Genomic DNA, 10,393 nt, shown 5'->3' with positions numbered 1-10,393 from the left:
AGCCCTGGTTCATTGCTCATATCAGAAGCCACTCTGGCCTACCAGGACCGCTGGCTCAAGGGAATGACCTCGCTGATGCTTCTGTGTCAAGCAGCCAGGTAAACCCGGTCCTCCTACATGAAAACCCTGCCGACGGGCCGCGGCTTGGAGACTTTGTTAATCAAGCCAAGCTCCTGCATTCCCAATTTCATTTCTCTGCGCGGTCCATCCGAAAGCTCTTTCCAGACATACCCATTGAGACTTGCAAGCACCTTGTGCGCGCGTGCCGAACTTGCGCGTCCTTGCTGCCACTTGGACCTTTGCAGCCTCAAGGTGTTAACCCCCGCGGCCTCCGCCCGAACTCAAGGTGGCAATTAGATGTCACTCATGTTAGTGCATTTGGCCCCCTCAAATATCTTCATGTAGCAATTGACACCTTCTCGCATCTGTGCTATGCAGTCCCTCTTGCGGGGGAAAGTGCTAAACACTGCATCCAAGCGCTTCGCCAAGCTATTTTGTTCATGGGAATTCCATGGGATCTCAAATCGGACAACGGACCAGCATATCACAGTGCCACCTTCGCCAGCTTCATGCAGATGTATCACATCACGCATCATTTTGGCATTCCATACAATCCACAGGGGCAAGGAATCGTCGAGCGCACTCACCAACAGCTCAAGCTACTCATTCAAAAAGAAAGGGCCTCCTCTCCCCACAAGGCCCCCGCCGACGTTGTGACTGCCTACCTCATTCATCACAATCTCCTAACCTTCGATGACCATGGACTCTCCCCTACCCATAAGCACTGGGGACCCATGTGGCAGCCCTCGCAAGTTCCCCTCGTCCATTGGAAAGACCCTGCCACAAATCGTTGGCAAGATCCAGCTCCCCTCCTAGCACAGGGGAGGGGCTTTGCTTGCATCTTTCCAGATTCTGAGCCACAGCCGCTCTGGGTTCCTGGGTGTTGCATTCGGCCTGCCGCTAACCCATTAGTTCCACCGAATGATCAGCACCCTATACCTTCGGTGAGAGATAACATTGACAGTGGATATGGCCCAGAGGTCGCCCCATTCACCCGGATCCAGCACCAGCCATCATCAAGGAACGCCCCCTCTTAAAGTGTTTCAAACCCTTACCCCGCTCTCTTTGCCCCCCTCATGCTGCCCGCTCCCCACGCATGGAGAGCGAGGAGTTTTCTCTTCTTTTGTCTTCACAGATGCCGCACCGTCAGATGATGCCTCTATACAGCCTCGCGACCATTTTCTTCGTCCTGGCTTCCCTCGCTCTCCCAGCTGCCGCCAACCCGAGTCACCAGCCCTTCAATTGGACTCTCTCCCTTTGGCAACAGGAAAAGCTTCTCCTCGCGAACGCGGTCAATCAAGATATTACCTATCTCCAAGAAGCTGTCGAGCATCTAAAAAACTCCCTTAACTCTCTCTCTGAGGTCGTTCTACAGAACCGCCGTGGCCTTGACCTCCTCCTGCTCAAAGAGGGGGGCCTCTGTGCCGCCCTTGGAGAAGAATGTTGTGTATACGCAAATACCACCGGCCTCACAGAAGATAGCCTACAAAAGGTCCGCGAAAGCCTGGAGCGATGCCAAAGAGAACCCGACAACGCGAGCTACGCCTCCGCATTCTTCCACTCTCTCCTCCCGTACCTGCTCCCATTCCTAGGCCCCCTTATCATTATCCTTTTAGCCCTCACTATAGGCCCCTGGGCCATCAGAAGGATAGTCCGCCTCACCAAAGACCAAGCCAATGCAGTGTTCAGCTCCTTTGTACAAGTCCACTACCAACGCCTCGCCACCGCTGAGTCCCCCCCAGCTGTCCACCTCGCCCCTTCAGCCCGCACCACCTACTCCAGACCGCACGCCTATAGCTTCTTGTCTTCCTCCCCTCACTTCTCCCCAACTGTTCCTCCCCCTTGGGCGGGGGGTCCGGGGACATCACGAGCCCGTTTCGCTGGCAAGGCTCGGCGCGCGCCAGGCACCGGCGTGCGCCGACCCTAATGGCGGGCACATGCGTCCTGGCCAGATGCTATGTCGTCCGCTCACGGCCAGCCGGTCCTCCTGGTCTCCCCCCACCCCTTGTCCTATTCCAGTACCCGTCCTTATAACCTCCTTTTCCTCCTCCTCCTCATAATCCTTGTCTTTTGTTGCTGCGCACACCGAGTTATTCACACCCACAGTGCGCACCAAAACTTGTTGCCTCTATTTCCTTTTAAAAACAAAAGGAGCAATTGTTGCCGCCTTTCTCCACCCCTCCTCCCCTTCCAGCCCCTGCCGTCCTTCCCACCAGTCCTGCCCATATTGCCAACCCACAATCTGCCCTCTTCCCCAGTAACTGCTTACCTCAGGTCTATCCATCAGCTTCAGCCTGTCCACAGCCGCCCCTTAGCCAACCCTCCCTTCATCACGCCCCTCCCTCTACCCAACCCTATATAGCTAAGTGTACTTCCATAATAAAGCAGACCTGTTCTTGCTCTCAAGCGGTCTCCGTGGTTTTTCCCCAACCGCGAGTCCCCCACACCTGGAGAACCGGTGCTCCCTCTTGGGGCACCCCCCGCTGGCTGATCGGCAATAGCAAGCCCCCCCGACTCTTGGGCCTGAGTGAGGACGAAACCCCCACGCTCTGCTACAATCAGTTTTTCCAATTATGTATTTTGCTTTTAGTGTCAAAAGTAAGAACTCTTTCCTATTATCATATTTTAAAGATTTTCTCCTTTTTTTTTCTAAAAATTTTATACTTTTATGTTCTACATGTAATCTGTGACCATTTTCAGTTAAATTTTGTAAAATGTGGGAGAAATAGGTTGAGGTTCATTTTTTGGCCTATGGATGTTCACTTGTTCCAGCACCGTTTTCTGAAAAGGCTTTTATTCCTCCATTGGATTAATTTTGCACCTGTGTTAAAAATCAATTGAGTGTATTTGTATTTTGTTCCATTGATCTATCTGTCTATCTTTATTCCAATCCTGCAATGTCTTGATTACCGTAGCTATATAATTGGTCCTTGAATATAAGCAAATTGATTCCTTCTATTTCATTCTTCTTTCTCAAAGCCGTTTTAATTCTTCTAGGCTGGTTGTCTTTCCCTACAAATTTTAGAGTAATCTTGTCTTTACCTACAAAGGATCTTTTTTTTTTTAAAGAGTTATTTATTTACCTCCTCCCTCCATTGTCTGTTCTTTGTGTCCATTTGTTGTGTGTTCTTCTGTATCTGCTTGTCTTCTCTTTAGGCGGCACCAGGAACCATCCTGGGACCTTCCGGAGTGGGAGAGAGGTGCTCAGTCTTTTGTGCCACCTCAGCTCCCTGGTCTGTTGCATCTCTTTTAAATATTTATTTATTTATTTATTTCCTCCCTTCCCTTCCCCCTCCCCCCACCTTGCTGTTTTTGCTGTGCCCATTTGCTGTGTGATCTTCCGTATCTATTTCTCTTTTTTTCTTCTCTTATTTTTTCTCCTCTAAGATTCACCAGGATTTGATCCTGGGGATCTCTGATGTGGAGAGAGGTTCCCTGTCAGCTGCACCACCTCAGTTCCTGGTTTCTGCTGCACTTCACCTTGACTCTTCCCGCTTTGTCTCTCATTTGTTGTGTCATCATCTTGCTGCATGACTCACTTGCATGGGCACTGGCTCACTGTGTGGGCACTCGGCTTGCCATGTGGGCACTGGCTCACCATGCAGGCACTGGCTCACTGTGCAGGCACTGACTCACTATGTGGGCACTCATGTGGGCACTTGGCTCACCACATGGGCACTTGGCTTGCTGTGTGGGCACTCAGCTCACTATGCAGGCATTTGGCTACTGTGTAAGCACTTGGCTCACTGTGTGGACACTCAGATCACCACGCAGGTAGTGGCTCCCAGCAGGCATGCTTTCTCTTCTTCCTCTTCACCAGGAGAACCCAGGGATCAAACCCGAGTCCTCCCATATGGTAGGTGGAAACCCTATCACTTGAACCACATCCACTTCCCTGCTGCTCTCTTATTGTCTCTCCTCTTTATCTCTTTTGGTTGTATCATCTTGCTGCACCAGCTCTCTGCTAGAGCCACCACTCCTGAGCAGGCCAGCAATCCTGTACAGACCATCACTCCACTTGGATCAGCTCACCACATGGGCCAGCACTCTGTGTGGGCCAGCTCTCTGCTCAGCCCAGCTTTTCTTAAGAGGCCCTGGGAATCAAACCATGGACCTCCCATGTGGTAGATGGGAGCCCAATCACTTGAGCCACATCTGCTTCCCCTACAACAGATCTTGCTGGGATTTTTATAAAAATTGTGTTAAACCTGTATTTTAATTGGGGGGGGGGAATTAACATCTTTATAATACTGAATGTGTTATGTCTTTCCATTTTTTTTAAGAGTTTATTTGATTCCTTTATTAATATTTTGTAATTTTCAGCATACAAGTCCTGTGTGTTTTGTTAGATTTACACTTAATTTTTAAAAAGTGTATTTCTTATTTGTTTTTAAAAGATACTTAGATTCATAAAATGTTACATAAAAAATATAAGGGATTCCCATATGCCCTACTCCCCATACCTCTCACTTTTCCCCACATTAACTACTTCTTTCCTTAGTGTGGTACATTCATTTCAATTGATGAACACATTTTGGAGCATTGCCACTAAGCATGGATTATAGTTTACATTGTAGTTTACACTCTCTCCCACTCCATTCTGTAGGTTATGGTAGGATAGATAATGCCCTGTATCTGTCTTTGCAATGTCATTCAGGACAATTCAAGTCCTGAAAATGTCCCCTGATTTACAATTAAGCAGTTAAATTTTTTGAATGATGGTATTATATTTTCAATTTCAGTGTCTATGTGCCCACTGTTAGTACATAGAACTGCCATTGGTATTTTGCATGCTTTTCTTATATCCTGTGACCTTGCTGAAATCACTTATTAGACCTAGAGTATTTTTTGTAGATTCCATGTAATTTTCTATACAGATAATCCTATTATCTGCAAATAGGAGAAGTTTTATATCATCCTTTCTGATTGGCATGCCTTATGTTTCCTTTTCTTGATTTATTGCCTAGCTAGAACTTCCAGCACTATGTTGAATAAGAAAAGAGTGCCAATCTTGTATTTTCACTGATGTTAGGGAGAAGGCGTTCAGTACTTCACCATTAAGTGTAAGGTTACCTGTAGGTTTTTTTGTAGATGTCATTTATCAAGTTGAGGAAGTTCTCTCTTCCTATGTTTCTGAGAGCTTTTTTTCCCTCTGTCTGGTTGCACCATCATCTTTTTGGTGCGTTGCTTTGTCTCACGGGGGGTCTTGCACATCTCTGTGCCACATGGGGGCCTTGCACCTAACTGTGCAGGTCTGGGATGCCTCTTCTCTTTTCTACCAGGAGGGCCCGGGGATCAACCTCAGGTCCTCCATATGGTAAGTGGGAGCTCAATTGCTTGAGCCATAGCTGCTTCCCTATTTCTGGGAGCTTTTATCATGAACAGGAGTTGAATTTTGTCAAATGTTTTCTACATTGATTGTTACGATTATGTGATGTTTCTACTTCAGCCTGTTAATATGGTTGATGGTATTGATGGATTTTAAAATATTGAACCAGACTTGCACTTCTGAAATAAATGTCACATATGTTGTAAATCCTCATCATGTTTTGCTGAATTATATTTACTTTTATTTTGTTAAGGAATTTTGCATCTATATTCATGAGGGATATTGTACTATTTTTGCCTGGTTTTGATATCTGGGAAATATCATCTTCATCAAATGAAATGGGAAGTTTTCTATTTTCTGGAAGAGATTGTATGAAACTTGTGTTATTTCTCTTTAAAATGTGTGCTAGACATTGCCAGAAAAATATCTAGGCCTGGATTTTTTGTTTGGGGGGAAACTTTTAAAAACTATGAATTTATTTTCTTTGATAGTTAAAAGGCTATTAAAATTACCAATTTCATGTTGGGTGAGTTGTGGTAGTTTTTTCAAAAAGTTCTTCAAAAATTCAAGAAGTTTCAAAATTGTCAAGTTAATTTGTATAGAAATTTCATAGTATTATTCTTTGACATCTGAAGGTCTGTGGGATATCATCTGTTTCATTGCTGATACTAGTAATTTGGATCTGCTCTTGTTTTTCCTTTGTCAATCTTGCTGGAGTTTGTCAGTTTTATTGATCTTTTAAAAAAAAAACCAGCTCTTTGTTTCATTAATTTCCTCTACTGTTCTAATGCTTTCAGTTTCACTGATTTATGCTCTTATCTGTATTATTTCCTTCTTTCTGCTTACTTTAGGATTATTTTGCTCTTCTATTTATAGTTCCTTGAGGTGCAGACTTATATTATTGATTTGAAACTTTTTTTTAAAGATTTATTTTTTATTTCCCCCCACCCCAGGTGTCTGTTCTCTGTGTCTATTTGCTGCGTGTTCTTCTTTGTCTGCTTCTGTTGTTGTCAGTGGCATGGAAATCTGTGTTTCTTTTTGTTTCGTCATCTTGTTGTGTCAGCTCTCCATGTGTGCAGTGTCATTCCTGGGCAGGCTGAACTTTCTTTCACACTGGGCGGCTCTCCTTATGGGGTGCACTGCTTGCGCGTGGGCTCCCCTATGCAGGGATACCCTTGTGTGGCATGGCACTCCTTGCATGCATCAGCACTGTGCATGGGCCAGCTCCACACAGGTTAAGGGGGCCCGGAGTTTGAACTGCGGATCTCCCATGTGATAGGCGGACAACCTAACCACTGGGCCATGTCTGCTTCCCTTTTCTTTTTTAATATATGAATTTAGTGTTACAAATTTCTTTCTCAGTGAAGGGGCTACTTTAGGGAATGAAAAGGTGAGTCCAGGATCTGGCAGAAAAGTATGGCCATGAAACACGTGGCCATGGAATTCCACCTGAAAATCCTCTGAGAGAAAGACTCCTACCAGAAAACATCTGGAAGAACCCATGAGAATTTTCCTTGATGGTCCAGGATTAAGGAAAAGCCCTGGATATTTTCAAGGGACCTTATCATTGCCTCCCCCCCCCCCCCCGCCACAGGGGAATTGATGGGTAGGATAATCAATGAAAATAGCAAACAATTGGGACTCCTCCCCTAAACATTAACAAGTGGGAGGAACAATTAATGGTTTAAAAATCAAGCACATAAGTTAAATTGTTCCTTTTTCCTCTCTCTACCTGGACCAATATGCAAGTATATCTGGGACCCATAATCTGTTATTTTCTCCCATTTCTATTCTCTTCTCCCATTTCCTCAATAAATTACTAGCCTAACTAAACTGGCATGTTCTTAAATTCTTTTATGCAGCATAGTCAAGAACCCGGAGGAAATCTGGCAACATCAGGATTACTTCAGCTATGTCCCAGAAAGTTTGATATGTTGTATTTTCACTTTCATTGATTTTAAAATGTATAATGTATTTTTTATTCCCCCTGAGATTTCCTTTTTTTTTAAAGATTTATTTGTTTATTTCTCTCCCCTCCCTCCATTTGCTGTCTGTGTCCATTCACTCTGTGTTCTTCTCAGTCTGCTTGTATTCTCATTATGTGGCTCCAGGAATACATCTTGGGATCTTCCAGAGTGGGAGAGAGGCACCCATTCTCTTGCACCACCTCAGCTCCCTGGTCTTGTTGTGTCTCTTATTGTCTTTCCTCTGTGTCTCTTTTTCTTGTGTCATCCTGCTGCATCAGTTCTCCACGTGGATCAGCACTGCTGCGCGGGGTAGCACTCCTGTATGGGGCTGCACTCCTTGCACAGGGCAGCATTCTGCATGGGCCAGCTCATCACACAGGCCAGCTTGCCTTCACCAGGAGGCCCTGGGTATCGAACCCTGGGCCTCCTCTATGATAGACGGGAGCCCAATTGCTTGAGCCACATCAATATCCCAAGGATTCCTCTTTGACCCATGAATTTTGTACAAGTATGTTGCTGAGTTCCTAAGCATTTGGAAAATATTCTGTGGCATTTCTCTTGTTGATAGCTAATTGGATTCCATTGTGCTCAACAAACACATTCTGTATGATTTTAGTTCTTTCCATTTTTTTAAGATGTGTTTTATGGCCCAGATCTTGTCTATATTTGTACATGTTCCATGGGTACTTGAAGAGAATGTGTATTTGCTTTTATTGTGTAGTGTTCTATAAATACTGGTTAGATCTTGTTGATTGATGGTGATGTTGGGTTTTTTTATATCCTTGATGAGTTTTTGCCTGGTTTTGTCAATTGTTGAAGATGGCTATTGATGTCTTCAACTTTAATTGTGGATTTACCTATTTATCCATTCAGTTCTATCAGTTTCTGCCATACATATTGTGCAGTTTCTTGTTTGATGCATACATATTTAACTTTCCTATGTCTTCTTAGTGGATTAATACTTTTATCATTATATAATGTCCTTCTCTGTACTGGTAATCTTTGCTCTGAAGCCTACCTTATCTGATATTTATAGAGACAGTCCAGCTTTTCTTTGATTAATGTTTGCTTGATATATCATTTCCTATTCTTTTTTACTTGCCTCTATCATTATATTTGTAGTAAGATTATTTTAGATGGTATATAGTTATGTCATGTTTTAAAATGGACTCTGCTGTTCTTTTTATTCCCCTCCATTTTTTTCTAATTAGAGCAATTATAGGTTTACGGCAACAGAGTTTTCCTTATCATTAACATTTTGCATTAGCGTGGTACCTTTGTTACAATTGATGAAACATTAATGTTATAATTATATTAACTACAGTCCATAGTTTACATTAGAGTTCACTCTGTGTTGTACACATATCTACTACTTAATTTAGCCACTTTCAGAAATACCGTTACCAGAATACAATTGAAGTTGAAATACAGTTGAAATTGAAATTAGCCACTTTCAAGAATACAATTGAGTATTGTGCCTCTGTCACCACCAACCATTATCAAATTTTTCTTCACCACAAACAGAAACTCTGCACCAATAAAACATAAACTCCCCCATCACATCCATGGTAACCTGGATTCTAATTTCGGACTCTGAGTGCACATATTCTAATTAATTCAAATAAGTGAGATCATAAAATATTTATCCTTTTGTGTCTGGCTTATTTAACACAACGGGATGTCTTCTTTGTTCATCCATGTTGTCACATATATCAGAATGTCATTCATTTTCATGTGTGAACAATATTTCATTGTATGAGATATACCACATTTTAAAAATCCATTCGTCTGTTGATGGACATTTTGGTTCCATTCACCTTTTGGAAATTGTTATTAATGCTGCTGTGATCATAGGCATGAGAGCATCTGTCTGAATCTCTGCTTTATTTTCTTTGGAGTATATACCAAGAAGTGGTTGATGGGTCATAAGGTATTTCTGAGAAACTGCCAAACTGTTTCCAGGCTGCTGCAGCATTTTACATTTCCACAATGTAAGGGTGTTCCTATTACTCCACATCCTCACCAACGCCTATTTTCCATTTTTAAAGTAGTAGCCATTCTAGTGTGTGTGAAATGTTATCTCACTCTGGTTTTGATTTGCATTTCTCTTAATGTTAATGGTGTTGAGCATCTTTCCATGTGCTTGTTTTCCCACTTCTTAATTGAGTTGTCTTTTTGTTGTTGAGTTGTAAAAATTCTTTATATATTCTAGATAATAAACTCTTATCAGAAATATGGTTTCCAAATATTTTCTACCATTCTTTTGGTTGTGTTTTACTTGCATGATAAAGTCCTTTGAAGCACAAGAGATTTTAATTTTGTTTTTTTAGGAGGTACCAGGGATTGAATCCAGGGCCTCATACACTGGAAGTGGGTGCTCAACCACTGAGCTACATCCACTCCCCAATCAGAGCTGGTTTTTTCATTTGTTTGTTTTCAGGATGTACTGGGGATTGAACCCAGTACCTTGTACATCTGAAGCAGGTGCTCGACCACTTGAGCTCTATCTGTCCCGCAAAAGATTTTAATTTTGATGAAGTTCCATCTATTTTTTTTCTTTTTTTGTCTGAGTTTTGGTGTAAAGTCTAAGAAAATATTTCCTATCTTAAGGTCCTAAAGATGTTTCCCTACGTTTCATAATTTTGCATATGGCTATCCAGTTTCCCAACATCATTTGTTGAAGAGACTAACTTTTCCCAGTTGAGTGAATTGCCACTCTTGTAAAAAATCAGTTGGGGTAAGTGGATTTGGCTCAACTGATAGTGTCCGCCTACCACATGGGAGGTCCAGGTTCAAACCCAGGGCCTCCTGACCTGTATGCTGAGCTGGCCCATGTGCAGGGCTGATGCATGCAAGGAGTGCCATGCCATGCAGGGGTGTTCCCCATGTAGGGGAGCCCCATGCTCAAGGAGTGCACCCTGTAAGGAGAACTGCCCAGCACAAAAAAAGCACAGCCTGCCCAGAGAGAGCTGCCACAGCAAGATTACACAACAAAAAGAGACAGATTCCCAGTGCTGCTGACAAGAATCCAAGCGGA

The 10,393-nt window shown here is 43.3% G+C and overlaps 1 pseudogene; it reads left to right on the top strand.

Moving 5' to 3' along the window:
* Positions 1-1,195: 1,195 nt before the first annotated feature.
* Positions 1,196-10,393, top strand: part of LOC139439089 (zinc finger protein 1 homolog) — a 56,698-nt pseudogene continuing 47,500 nt past the window's right edge.

This window comes from Dasypus novemcinctus, chromosome 6 (assembly GCF_030445035.2).
Source record: "Dasypus novemcinctus isolate mDasNov1 chromosome 6, mDasNov1.1.hap2, whole genome shotgun sequence".
In the NCBI taxonomy this organism is placed as follows: domain Eukaryota; kingdom Metazoa; phylum Chordata; class Mammalia; order Cingulata; family Dasypodidae; genus Dasypus; species Dasypus novemcinctus.
This window is presented reverse-complemented; position numbering and strand designations above follow the sequence as displayed.